The following is a 14,762-nucleotide window of genomic DNA, read 5'->3' as shown; positions in this document are numbered from 1 at the left end:
TCGTCCGTTATGCTGCTGTCCCGGGGTTATTGTACTGATAGAGTCTTCCTCCTAGGGAGTTCTTCCCTCTGCAATCACCACCCCAGCCCTCAGATCAGCGTGGCTTTGCCCCTTTGCCACTGATGGGTCTTGCTCAAATGCATTCTTCAGTGAAGGCATATAGGGCTATCCTACGTAAGACTGTACCTCCCTCTCTTACCCCACCACACTTCCCTGTCTTACTTCCTTGGTTTACTTTTTCCCTTAGAAGAAATCGCCACTTAATATTCTTTCCCATTAAAATTCTTTATTAGTTTGTTATATGTTTTCTCCCACGCCAATATAAGCCCGTGAAGGCAGGGATTTTTGTCTTTGACCATTACTGTAACCCATAGCACCTAGACAACTATCTGGCACAAAGTAGGCACGTAAGGAAGACTTATTAAGTGAAAGAATTTAAAAATTAGTGACCATTTTTATTATTTACGTGTCTGATCATTTTCTCCTCTTCTTCCTTCTTTAGTAACATCGGTGGTATTGAGCCAGGTCTTCACCAATGACATAGCTCAGCTTAGTCCTCACTTCCTCCAGGCAGTCTCCCTTGAATTTCCCACATCAGTTCCTCCTGTTTTGCCTCTCCCATCGTTGATCTCTGTTGTGTGATTATTTGGTTTAAGTCTATCTTTTCCCCTATCTTTCCTTAAGTCTTTAGATGAACTAAAGACTTCATCGATTATTGCTCACCTCTGTATTCCCAACACTTAGTACAGTGCTTGGCACATACAAAATACTCAACAAATAATGAATAAATAATGGAATGAATGAATGATCAAAATGAGCTCGTGATTTATTTTGCCTGCTGTAAAACCTATTTTGCATATTACTTGATCCCTCTGGCTGTGCTATGTTTAGTGTTTGTTCATGATCAGTAAGCTTTGGCATGTTTAATGTGCCATTCCCTCACTGACACTGAACTGTGTAACTTAAGCTAAGCTGGGCTCTGGTCGGTATTCACAAACATTTCTCATTAGTTTGTATTCAGAGTAAAAGATGAAAGAGCAATAGGTTGCCAGTTAGCAAAAATTCATTTGCTGTTGTGCAGATCTGTGAAAGCATCCAGTTAATATTACACATGAATATTTCACAATAAGAAGGATCCTGGAAATTAGTCTAGTAATAAAAAGAACAAAGTGAAGATAGATGCATTCTTCTTTATTGGGATGGAGAGATTATGGCAACCATAGTGTAGGCTAGAGGGAGGAATGGTCATTTATTGGGAGCCTGTCACATGCCAGATTCCATTCAAGATACTTTGTATTTATGATCCCATTGGGTCCCAACTGTGAGTGTGGTGGAAACGAAAAAATACCAGTGAATATGGACATGTATGTATGTATGTATGTATATACGTATGTGTGCTTTTATGTGTCCATATTTGTGGGTATTGAAATTAACAGGCTCTAGTCTTGCCTCGGCTTCATGTTAGCTGCTCAAGCTGGAGCAGGTCAATTCATGCCCCTGAGCTTCAGTTCCTGCATTTGTAAAGTGCAGATCATAAGGCCTATCTCACAGAGCTAGTATTAAGATCAAATAAAATAATAGGTATGAACATTCTTTGAAATATTGAAAGCAAATGTGTGTGTGCACGTACGTGTGTGTGTGTGTGTGTGTGTGTGTGGTGTTATAAGGATCAAAGCAACAATTTCTCTCTTTGGATATCAAAATATTTTTCCTGGTGAAAGCTACATGTGGGGTGAAGCCATATTGTATCAGCTTATTACCCATTCCCTTATTGCAATTCAATCTAATAAATATATTAAATATTTGCGACATGCCAGACTCCACAAGGCCATGGAGAATAAAATGAACTAAACATGATCCTGCCTCGAGTTCACACTCGAAAGGAGGAAGCATATGGATATAAAAATAACTAGAAGATTCAAGGCAGAATATGCATAATTCTATAGATATTAAGAAATCACACCCAGTAACTGATACAATAAATAGATATTGAATAACAGCTGTGGGCCAGGCACTGTTCTAGAACCCAACAAAAGAGTGGAGAAGAGAAATTTTTTTAAAAGCCTGGTTTCACGGGGCTTCCGTTCTCGTGTGTGAAAAGGGAGAATAAGCTTATAACCCAAAGGATAAACAAACCAATCTCAGGTCACTGCTGTGCTGCAGATAAAATAGGGTAAACTCATAATGAGTTCTGGAAAAGCAGTGGTCAGCTAAGGGTTCTGTTAGCTGAGGCGGAGGCATTTTGAGGAGAGCAGGCGCTGGGACTCCTTGGGCTGGGCGCTCAGAGAAAGAAGGCTCCGCATGAAAGCGTGCTCTGCCCAAACCGAGGGAAGTGAGAGAGTAGAGGAGAGAGGAGCAAGGGTGGATCCCGGCCAGACCAGACTACAGACCAGACGCCCCATTCTGGTCCTGGAACTAGGGCTCTAAGTGAAGCACAATGCGGAGGCAAGGAAACCTTTAGAAAGAGAAGGGATGGGATCTGGTTTACATTTTAAAGAGCAGTCTGGTTGCTCTGGGGAGTCGGGGTGGGGGGAGGGGGAGGGTGGAAAGACCGGATTTTTGCAATCCAGATAGAGGATAAGGAATGGTGACTTGTAACTAAGCTAGAGGCCGGCTAGATATGGGGAAAGAAAGGGACAGATGCGGGATATCTTTTGGTGGTAAACCAACAAGAATTTGAAGGGGAGGAAAAAGGTTGTTTCTAAATGAGGAACACTTTGGTGTCTATCTTTAGTTCAAAATCCTTTTATGTCAAACAATACATTAATTCTATAAATATACCTAATGTACATTTAAGCTACTATTAAAATTCTTTGGCTCTCTAAATATAGTACATGCTTATTAAAGAAATTATAAAAAAGAGAAAAGCAAAAATTCTCGATATAAATACATATATAATATAAAATTCGCTATATATATTTCTAAGACTGGAATGCCTACATTTTTCCCCAGAACTATGATTTGATCTTGTGTTTCTGAGGCGGTTGTGCAATATCAGATTGTGCCTTTTTTTCTGTAGCATCTTTTGAAAACTGAAAACCATTTAACAACTTCAACACAAACACTATGTGTGGACGTTTCTTCATACATGGGAGATGACTTCCACCCACTGGGGCAAATGGGCCCGAGAACGCCCAGTAGTCCTAGCACGGCGGGGGCTGGATGGTGCACACTTCCATCTCACCAAGGCCTTAAATACAACGCGATCAGACAGATTGCTGTAAATCCATCCCCATCCGTGCTCCCTATTTACAGCAACCATTGTCTGAGCTAGGACTGAGTAATGCAGTCCCTCGGGGAAAGTAGGCTGGAAACCGTTGTCAAGGGGCAGTCAAGCCCTGTAAGGCTGTAAGGTGGAAGCGGCCCGCGTGCACCCTGCCTCGACAGGAGAGCCCCCTGGTGATTGTTTGCGTTTGGGGCCCCCTCTGTTTAAACACTAAGGAGTCCATGGAGGTAAGGAATGGGCGGGAGCTGGTCCTTGGGGGGCAGGCCGGGGAAGGAGTCTTGTAGACAGCCGTGGGAGCACCGGGTCAGGAGGTACCCTCCCGCTCCCCACGTCGTGCGGATCGCAGGCCGGGTGACGCCGCGGCCAGCCCGCGGGCCTGAAAGGTGGCAGGCAGCCGCTCGCGGCAGCATCCTCTCCCCTGCGGCGCGCAGTCATGGATCTGTGCGTCCTAAAAGAGGAAGATAATGCCGGGTTTAGCTTATAAATAGCTGGCTGTACGTTCGCCCTGCGAAGCATTGATTGAGAGAGCCGAGCTGACTATTGATCTAATTTTAACTTTTAGCACTCACCCTCTTCGCCTCCCCCACGCTGTTCCGGGCGGTGGAGCTAGGGCCACAACTGTCTCTGTCTCATGCGGCCGCCAGGGGGCGGGCCACTCGCGTCCCCGCCGCCCTGCCCGTCTGGCCTCTGTTTACGCAGACATACAATGCCGGCCTTTATTGGGTCTGAAAAATAGGAGTTTGATTTTCCTGCGCCGGGATGACCTCATCACTCATGAAAGTCAGAGGGAAACGGGGAATTGGATGACAGGCAGTCAGGAAAATAAAGGTTGCATTTCACCCCCTCCCACGTCACCACCTCCACAGAGCACTGGGGCTGTACTTCTGTTTTAACAGCCACTTTGCGGAAGTCGGGAGTGGGGGGGGGAAGGGGGCAGGAGCGGAATGTTAAATTCCTCTGGGTACCCGGGCGCGGGGTGTTCTGCGCCTTCTCTTTACAAGGTTAATACACCTACGCTCTGCCTCCAAGGGCTCTGTACTGAACTGGCACCAAATGCCGGGGCTCCAACACTCTATAGGAAAGAGTGACTTGACTTTCAAATATTATTAGTTATTCCCAGGCGCCTGGGTGGCTCAGTCCTTAAGCGTCTGCCTTCCGCTCGGTCATGATCCCAGGATCGAGCCCCGCATCGGGCTCCCTGCTCAGCAGGAAGCCTGCTTCTCCCTCTCCCACTCCCCCTGCTTGTGTTCCCTCTCTCGCTGTCTCTCTCTCTGTCAAATAAATAAATAAAATCTTAAAAATATATATATTATTAGTTATTCCTAAACATGATTCTTCTTGCCGAGGTGTAAATAATGGTCATCAGCAATTTTATACTGCTAGCTTGGAAATTTCAGACGTGCATATGGCTTCACATGAATAGTGTGGGAAAGTGAAGCTTATCACATTTTTGTTACCACATTTTGGGACCACGAAGTATAGTAGGGTCAAGTATATGTGGAAACAGAAGACCAAGAATGATGCCCCCCACTCCCGCCAAAAAATTCCCCAGACCTAGAACTCAGCATTTCGACTTTCCTTCTGGGATTGAGTGAAACATATTGATAGAAGCTAATGTTTATCAAGCACTTGCTATGTGTCAGGCATCCTACCAGCCATTTTACATGTGTTGCCTCATTAAATCCTTAAGGCAACCTATCAGTCACGTTCACATTCTATAGTTGCCCCATCCTATAATTAAAGAAATTGAGGGGAGGTTACTGGCCCAACGCCAGGTAGCTAGCAAAGGGCAGCCTTGGTAGTGTGACCCCAGAGCCCTTGCTCTTTAGCACCATGCTATATGTTTTGAAGACATGTCTACCATTGGCAAAGTCTTAAACTTTCTGCATCCCTAAGCAGAGAAGGGTGTGTGTGAACACAGGATGGTGACTCGCAAACGAGGCCTGCCTGGGCCAAACCAAAAGGCTCTTCATTGAGGGAGCTCTTGAAAAAGTGAAAAATGAACAAAGACATTCTCATCTGAAGAATAGCTTATAAGCTGGAAATAACGTGGCCAGAAGAAGGAGACTTTCACTAAAGGGTCTTCGCTTGGCCAGTCATTCAACAAAGATTTGCCCCCAGCGACCAGGCCATGATGGTGGGCACCAGGCTCCTAGAGGAAGAAAACAGACATGAATCCCCTCATGGAAACTCATAAAGAAGGAGATTGTAAGTGAACAACAAAACACATAATTATGATATGTAACGATTGTAAAGGGGACATGACTTATTTGGATTTGGGGAGGGAGAGAAAGGCCGGCCTGTCTGAGAAATGATGTTCAAGCAGAGAGCTACATGGTGAGTGGGAATTATCCAGGCAGGGGATGGGAATGAGCACATGACAGACAGGGAAGGTTTTGAGGAGGAAATGTGATGAATGAGAGAGGAGTCTGCAGAGCTCAGAGAGGGTCTCATAAACCCAAGTGAGGATTTCGAGCATCATCTTAAATGCAATGGGAAGACCTCTTGATGAGTTTGAAGCATGAGAGTGAAGTGATTTGATTTATATTTTAGGAAGAATGCTTTGGGATGGGGAGAATAGGTGGGAGATGGGGCAAGGGGACAGGCATAGGGACACCATCAGGAAGTTAGTGGAATAGCTCAGGGGAAAGACGACGGCGGCTTGGACAAGGCTCGGCATACTGAACACGGAGAGAAACGGATGAACTATTTGCAGGCTTGGTGACGGATGGATTCCTCAGGAGAACTGAGGAATAGAGCGAGGGGTCGGGGGCCTCTCTCGGTTTCTGGCTTGAGGCACCAGAGTGCACGAGGCATCCTTTACACAGCCAACAGACACGAGACAAGGAGCCAACTGGGGCAACAACTGGTTTGGGACTTTCTTATTTGAAGAGCAAAGCTGCTGTCCATCCAGACAGCAAGGAGACTTTGAAAGGAAGCTTCGGGTCATTTGTCATTTCCCATGGAAATGACCTTTTTGTTGTTATCTCCACAGTCAAAAAGGTAAGTCTTAATATTGTTGCAAGTAAAATGGAATAAGAAAACAAGGAGGCAGTGATATATGTTTTTCTTTTGTTATAAAACCAGGAGTGTGTGAGCTCCAAAGGAACCTGAAGAACCAACCAGCAACAGCTCTTGGCTGCAATAGGATTTGCAGGGTTACCCAGTAGCCCTACGGTTTCCAGGCCCACATATGAAGAGAATCATGGGGCATCAGAGTTGGAAAGGATCGTACTACACCTGTTAGGAAACCAAAGATCCAGAGAGATGAAGTGACTTGTCCAAAATTACACAGCAAATCTGCAAGTGAACAGGGAAAAAAAATAGATCTTGTGGTTCTTTCCTATGCCACTCTTCCTCTCGAGTGTTAAGGCTTTCTCTTAGACACACAAGCCTTTCATAAGGAGAGATTACTGGACTACTGTTACACTTTCACCCAAATTCCATGAGACGTGCACACCTCTAGAGTCTTCCTACCATTCTGCAATTCTCCAGATCAAGAACCCCAACTTCCCGCCTCATAGTTTGGCATCTGGCCAGGCAGTGCTGTCTGAAATACCAGCTCCTGGCAACAGATCATTCTTTCCTGAGTCAGAAGGGGGGGGATGGATTATTTATTTCCTTTTGGGGCACCGGTAGAATGCACTCTTGCCTTTGTGGGAGGCTCCTAATTATAAAGGAGGAATGTGTCACCTGCTCTGCCCAGACCCTCTACCTACAGAGATCTGCTAAGTTAATGAAGTAAACACTAGCTGCTCCCCTCCTTCCCCATTCTAGTTTCTTGTCTTCTTTCTTTGAAAATTTTAGAATTGGACTGGAGCTGAAAATCATTATGTTATGCTAAAGAAGCACTTCTTCTTTAGAGTCATGGAAGTGTCTGGTGTTTTTCCTAATGTATGTGGAAATGTGAGATGCAGTCAATTGACCAACCACTTTGACTTATCAAGAGTACAAATATGCTTCAAGTTTGCTATTACCAAAGCGAAGCAAGGAAGGTGAAAATGGTTGAAATCCATTTCTCTATCACACCATTTTGAAATCAAGTTTCTCACAGTTATGATTAGTGGGGGTATTGAATAATTATGAATCCTAGGTTCATAATTAGGCATAAACAGTCCTAACTGCTGAGATTCACTAATTGTTTTTATTTTTTTTCTTTACTATATTTTTATTATGGTGAAATTCACATAACATAAAATTAACCATTTTAAAGTATAAGTAAAGTAAAGGCACTGAGTTCAACTACCTCCTCTAGCTATATCCCAAACATTTTCATCACCCCCAAAGAAAACTGTGTTCACTGTACTCTTGAGCGAGCAAAGCAAAGAGCTTTGAAGTCTCATCTGAGGGCTATGATTAAGTCACTCAGATTTGACCCTCGGCAAATCCCCAATCATTTCTGGACCTCAGTTCCATCATTTAGAAAATAGGGAAGTTTGATTAAGATGACCAATTCCTTTTAATATCTTCAAGTGGTAAATATTTATGTGTGTATAAATCTTTTTCCTCCAGTTTTATTGAGATATAATTGATATGCAGCACTGTGTAAGTTTAAGGTGTATAGCATGATGATTTCAAGTGGTAACTATTACTGTTTTTAGGTATACAGTGTTCTTCTGAAATGCTTATTTTATTTATTTATTTATTTATTTATTTATTTATTTATTTATTTATTTTTTAGAGAGGGAGAGAACGGGAGGGGGTTGTTGAGGGGCAGAGGCAGAGGGAGAGAGAGAATCTCAAGCAGGCTCCACGCCTGGAACCCAAAGTGGGGCTCCATCTCATGACATTGAGATCATGACCTGAGCTGAAACCAAGAGTCAGACACTCAACTAACTGAGCCACCCAGAATTTCCAGAATTATCACGGTCTCTTTCTATTACAAGGCCAGTAATATTTAATGTCAGTAATTTTCTAAAGAAGAATACACTCCAAACTATGATTTGCAGAAAAGCATCTGATGGCATTTCTCAGCAGAGATTGACATTTATGCAAGAGAAAACAGCCGTAATGATTTTTCAAATAAACAACTAGGTGAAAACAATGGCATGAGGAGATGGTTATGAATCATTCCTACAACATAGAGTTTAATCAGAGGGCTATCCATAATTTAATCAAATCACTTAAATGCTAAAAGATGCTTTAGTATTCAGTGATATTTCCTTTAAACAGTTCTTCCCACGTTGACTAAAGGAGGTTTAATTTTAAAATTTATACTTTTCTGGATTTTTTATTATTTCTACAGTGCATATATGTGACTTTCATTAAGAGAGAAAAAAAAAAAGGAAAAGCATTAAAGAAAATTCATCCCATATAAAAAAGACTACCTCAAAACCAGAGAATTGTTGCATCATCGGTGGATGCTCCTTTGATATTAATCTCCAACGAAAGTCATTTGGGGCAAGATGCCTGGAAGAACAGGGAGGGTCAGCCATGTAAACAATAGGAAGAGCTTGAGAGTTAGGAATGCTTTAATCAGGCTGTCTTTAAATAGGAAAAACAGTTTTTTTCTTTGAAAAATAACAGTGATTCGGGATTTGTACACTAAGATATACACTGAAATGACACTTCTTTGAGTTATTTCTCCAGTAGACGCTGGGCTTTTGCTGGCTCTGAACATGGGCATTAAACTGAGGGATGTCTATCAGGGAGGAGGCATCCAGTCTGTAACTATGGAATACAATGACTTAACTGTCCTAATTAGATGTATAGTCCATGGCCTTGACCTTGTTAGGAAACAGGAACTCTAACTGCGCACCAGCAAGCAAGAACATTGATAACCCAACTCTGTGAGAGCAGACCTTTCCCAACCAGACATGGGCCAGGGATGGCAGTTTCCTTCTGGAGGTTGTAAGCAAATGAATTATTAAGGTCAACTCTCTCAATAAACAAATAGAAGCTTTTTTTTTTTTTTCTTTTCATGTTGCTTATCTGGCCTTGGCAAGCTGTTCGTTGATGAGAAAACATGTCTTGAACAACAAGGTTTTTGGGAGGTCCCATTCTTTTCACGGCCATCTTGATGGCCTCTGACGCGCTCAAGCATAAACATGGTGCTTTCACCATCTCTGCCCGCTGTGCACACATGTCCTGTCTTTTTTTGGTAAGGAATTGAATTTGGTGTCTTGATACTAATTAAGGAAAGAAGACTGGTACTGAAAATGTTTAAAAACTGTTTTCTATTGTATTCAGACAGAAACACCTTTCGCACTCTTCAGCCATCTGACTTGCCATTCCCTTTTATGCCTTCAGTTTGGAGCTGTGGTTCCCCATGCTTTTCCTGTAGAAACCCGCACAGGCACGGGCCACCCACTCTCCAGATCCAGAGTTAAGACAAGCTGCAGATCGCTTGCCTTCCTCCTCCTCTCCTGCTTCTGTCCCTCTCTGAAAGCACGCTGGAATGGTTGGGACTGAGGGTGACCTTAGGACCAGGATAATCTTAGATCCATTCTGATTTACCTGAGAAGTACCCCATGTGCAAACCATAGAACTTTCTTACTTAAAACAAATTGCCTGTGGCAAACTTCACAACTGACTGGGACAGTGTGTCACAACACTGTGCTTGGGAATTAGAGCTATAATCTATTCCCATTTTCAAGATGAAGTGAGGGTCTACAGGATGTTGCTGCAGAGGGCTCTGAGACCACAGCACAATATCTCACGTTGAGAGTAGAAGTTTCTCCATGAGTCAGTGTTTAATCTGTCGCAGAGAAAATAAACTCTGTAAGATCTCACGCAAATTAACAGAAATACAATGTTCAGAGACACTAGAACAGTCTAGATGATGTTGATGCATATTAATACAGAGAGAATGCATTGATCAAGACACTTACCCTTCTCATGATAGAATTTCCTCTTTTTTAAAATGGAAAGAAGGGGCGCCTGGGTAGCTCAGTAAGTTAAGTGTCGGACTCTTGATTTCAGCTCAGGGTCATGATCTCAGGGTCGTGAGATCGAGCCCCGTGTAGAGCCATGTCAAGGGGCTCTGTGCTCAGCGCAGAGTCTGCTCGGGATCCTCTCTCCCTCTGCCTCTGCCCTTCCCAAAGCTCACGTGCACACTCTCTCTAAAATAAATAAATAAATAAATAAATAATAAAATCTTTAAAAAGTAAAATGGAAAGAATAATAGTACTTATTACCTCATAGGACTGTTAGTACTGGTAAAGTACTGTAAAGGCTGCTTGCCATATAATAATCTCACAGTAAAGGTTAACATCATTGCTATTACTATCATTATGTGGGCATGGCCATTTTTGTGTTAAATTAAGGATAAACTCCCACACTGCTAGAGTTGCTAATTCTACTAGTGCAGAATTCACCCTAACTATGACATAATAATGAAAGGGAAATAGGTTTATGGCCATTTCTTTTCCTTTTCTCTTCTCTTTTTAAGTAGGCTCCACATCCAGTGTGGAGCCCCACACGGGGCCTGAACTCATCACCCTGAGATTAAGACCTGAGCTGAGATCAAGAGTCAGAAGCTTAACTGACTGAGCCACCCAGGCGCCCCTGTGACCTTTTCTTTTAGCCAGTCTGAATCATCACTGAGCCAGAATAGAGGTACAGATAGATAGAAAAATAGCTTTTAAAAATGGTTGATTTCCGGGCACCTGGGTGGCTCAGTTGGTTAAGCGACTGCCTTCGGCTCAGGTCATGATCCTGGTCGGGCTCCCTGCTCGGCAAGGGAGTCTGCTTCTCCCTCTGACCCTCTCATGCTCTATCTCCTTCTCTGTCTCAAATAAATAAATAAAATCTTTTAAAAAAAAAAAAGGTTGATTTCTAATGGAAGTGTAAATTGGTATGAACTTTCTAAAGGGTGTTAAAAGCCTTAAAATGTGAATATCCTATGTCCCAGCAATTCCTTAACTGTGAATTTATCTCGTGGAAATAATTAGAGATGTGTGAAAAGATACATGTGCAAGACTGTTCATCAAATTTATTTATAACACCAAAAAACTGGAAGAGCCTTCATGTCCAACAATAAGCTACTAGTTAGGTAAAATATGTACATTTATATGAAGGAATGCTGCATCGACATTAGAAAGTATGTTGTAGAAAACTATATATTGACAGGGACAAATGTTCTGGACATATAGTCCAGTGAAAATAGCAGATTACAAAACAGTATATTATAAAAATACTATTCGTATATAAATATAACAACTGGACTGAGGTCTACCAATGCAAATATTTTTAAAATATTTGCCATGTTCTCAAAACTTCTTTGAATCTTCCCATCTACCCAGAGCATGCATCTTAATTTTTGCCTATCCTTGTTTAAACCTTATTAGTCTAGTCTGCTGATTTGTTTAATCTAATCTGGTTACTAAAGTCTTAGGCCCTCTTGGTTGACTATTCTGTTAAAATTCAGTTTTATTAGCTGTCACTGTTCATAGTTCCAAGCTTCCTGTCTATGAACACTGTCCATCCTACCATCGCCAACTCAGAGCATAGCAGAGAAGAAAGAGAAATCCTCTTTTTGTGCCTGCCTGAGAGTATCAGTAGTGGGTGGGTGACCTGGTCCTGATCTGATGCTACTTTATTTTTGTCGCATCTGCTGCTCTGTCTCCGTGTAAACTATATGTGTGGTTTCCTGAGGACACATTTTGTTTCCCACTAATCTCCTCATAGAGCCCTCCTTTACCACAGAGGGGCGGCTGTGTGTCCCTTTGGCCCCCACCCAGGAGGCTCTACACCTCCTATCTGCTAATGTGTGCTCCCATCGGGCACTGGGATCTTCCTCTATGCCTTCTGAGAGTTACGGAGAGCTGAGAAAGGGGTGCCCTCTTCCTCCTCTCTCTTCCAGGAACACTACAAAATCTCCTTGAGCCCTACTGGCATAGATTACTCCATAGAGCCTCTGCGTTCCAAAATCACCTGAGGAGGACATATGAAGGAGCTCCCTTGCCCCTCAGTCTCGAAGGAGGACATATGAAGCAGCTCCCTTGCCCCCTGGGGTGGTGGTTTGTGTGGTGGGGATGGGATGGGATGGTGGAAGGGCCATGGAGCAGGACAAGTTGACTTGTCATCCCTAAAGGGCTTCAGAAGACCATCCTCAGAATTCCTGCCAGGACTCCCTCTACTAAAATAAATTATTAAAGTATATGTAAATAAGACAGTCGCTTCATTATAAATAGAGTTTGATGCATCCCCTCATATGATCATCACACCCAAGATACAGAACATTTTCATCTCTCCCAAAAGTCTCCAAGAGCTCCTTCAAAGTGAATTCTTGCTCCCCATTTGGCAACTGTTGACTTGCTTTTTATTCCTTGAGATTTGTTAGAATGTCATATAAGTGGTATAATGCAGCACATCCCTTTTTGTGTCTGGCTAAGCCTAATGTGTCTGAGATGCACCTATGGTGTCTCTGTGGCTTGTTTCTTTTCACGGGTGAATAGTATTCCATTACATGGCTGTATCACAACTTACTCATCCATTTACTTGATAGATATTTGGGTTATTTCCAGTTTTGAGTTATTACAAATAACACTGCTGTAAACATCCATGTACAAGTCTTTATGTGAATCTATATCCTAATTTCTCTTAGGAAAATACCTAGGAGTGAAGTGACTGGATCATATGACAGTGTACATATAATGGTAAACAACTGCCAAACTCTTTTCCAAAGTTGTTATGTAATTTTTCAATCCCACCAGAAGTGCATAAAAATTCCAATTCCGGGCGCCTGGGTGGCTCAGTTGGTTAAGCGACTGCCTTCAGCTCAGGTCATGATCCTGGAGTCCTGGGATTGAGTCCCACATTGGGCTTCCTGCTCAACAGGGAGTCTGCTTCTCCCTCTGACCCTCCCCCCTCTCATGAGCTCTCTGTCTCTCAAATAAATAAATAAAATCTTTAAAAAAAAAATTCCAATTCCTCCATTGTTGCCAACACTTATTTTTGTCAGTCTTTATAATTTTAACCTCTTTAGAGAAAGTACAGTGATTTCCCACTGTGGTTTTAATCGGCATTTGCTGAGAAATAATGATGTTGGGGATCTTTTGTGTGCTTATTAGCCATGTGTATGTCTTCTTTGGCAAAGTATCTGTTCAAATCTATTGCTCATTTTTAAAAAATAAACATTTTATTTTGTAATAGTTTTTTTATTTACAGAAATATTGCAACGATAGTACACAGAATTCCTATATACCACACACCCAGTTTCCTCTACTGTTAACACCTTAGTTAGTATGGTGCATTTGTTACAACCAAAATTGATACGTAATTATTAGCTAAAGTTCACACCGTATCCCGATTTCCTTTCTTTTCACCTAACGTCCTCCCCACCGCACCCCCATCCCCCATCCCCCATCCAGGATACCACATTAAATGTAGTCTTCATGTCTCCTTAGGCTCATCTAGACTGTGTCTGTTTCTCAGACTTTCCTTGCTTTTGATGATCTTGACAGTTTGGTTGGCTATTTTAAGGAATGTCTCTCAATTGGAGTTTGGCATCTTTCACATGGTGAGACCTGAGTTGTGGGGGTTTTTTGGGAAAAGACCACAGAAGTAAAGCGCCATTCTCATCACATCATATCAAGGGCACGTATTATCAACATGACTGATCACTGTTTGTGTTAACCTTGATCACATGCCAAGGTTATGTTTGTCAGGCTCCTCCACTGTACAGTTACTCTTTTTTTTTCTCCTTCCCATAATGTATTCTTCGGGAGGAAGTCACTATGCACAGCTCACACTTAAAAGATGGGGGGAAATACTTACCTCCCTGAGGTAAAACACCTGAATAAATAATTTAGAATACTTCTATATGAGAAATTTGCCTATCTGCTTATTTATTTACTTATTCAATCATTTACTTATACCAATATGGACTCATTAGTATTTATTTGAGAATTTAGATTATAACCTGATACTACATGATACATTTTGGTGCTCAGATTGCTCCAGCTTTGGCCCCTGGGAATTCTTTCAGTTAGCTCCCGTGTCCATCTGACATTTCCCCATCATTGTGTTTTTTCAAGCACTTCCTTTCCAGAGCTATAAGATGCTATCTAGGAGAAAAGATTTGACAAGTTAATCAATTTGTATTTTCTCCTACCCACGTGCTTGCAAGGCCCCAATCCTCCCCCACTCCGCGGCTGCCATGTCCTTCACACATGGCCCTCCCACAGATGCCATCTTTGTTTAGAGGACATAGGGCAGCATATGTGGAGGAATGGTGTGCATAAGGAAAGAAGCTGACCGAAACCGGGAGCCCTGTGATAGCACTCACTGTAAGATTGTTGGTGTTGAGGCACCAATGTGTCCTATAAGAACTATATAAAGTACGTGGTATGCAGAGCACCCTAAAGCGAAGTGTGAGCAGTGGTTTACCAATTGGAGGAATTAACACATGTAAGTCAACCCAAACAAGTGACTGCCCATTCTGTTTTTAAAAACCTCTTGCAATGGAGGGCCTCAGCCAACTCTTCTATTGTTTTGCTAATTTCCATTGTTTCGAGTCTGGTGGCTCTGTATCATTGGCCAGAGGACTATAGCCCACAGGCAGAACCGGCCCACTGATTGTTTTTGCCAGTAC

This window comes from Mirounga angustirostris, unplaced genomic scaffold, assembly GCF_029215605.1.
Source record: "Mirounga angustirostris isolate CCGP_5_RB_7025 unplaced genomic scaffold, mMirAng1.0.hap1 SCAF_1, whole genome shotgun sequence".
Classification (NCBI taxonomy): Eukaryota; Metazoa; Chordata; class Mammalia; order Carnivora; family Phocidae; genus Mirounga; species Mirounga angustirostris.
The sequence above is the reverse complement of the archived record's forward strand: the minus strand, read 5'-3'. Positions refer to the sequence as shown.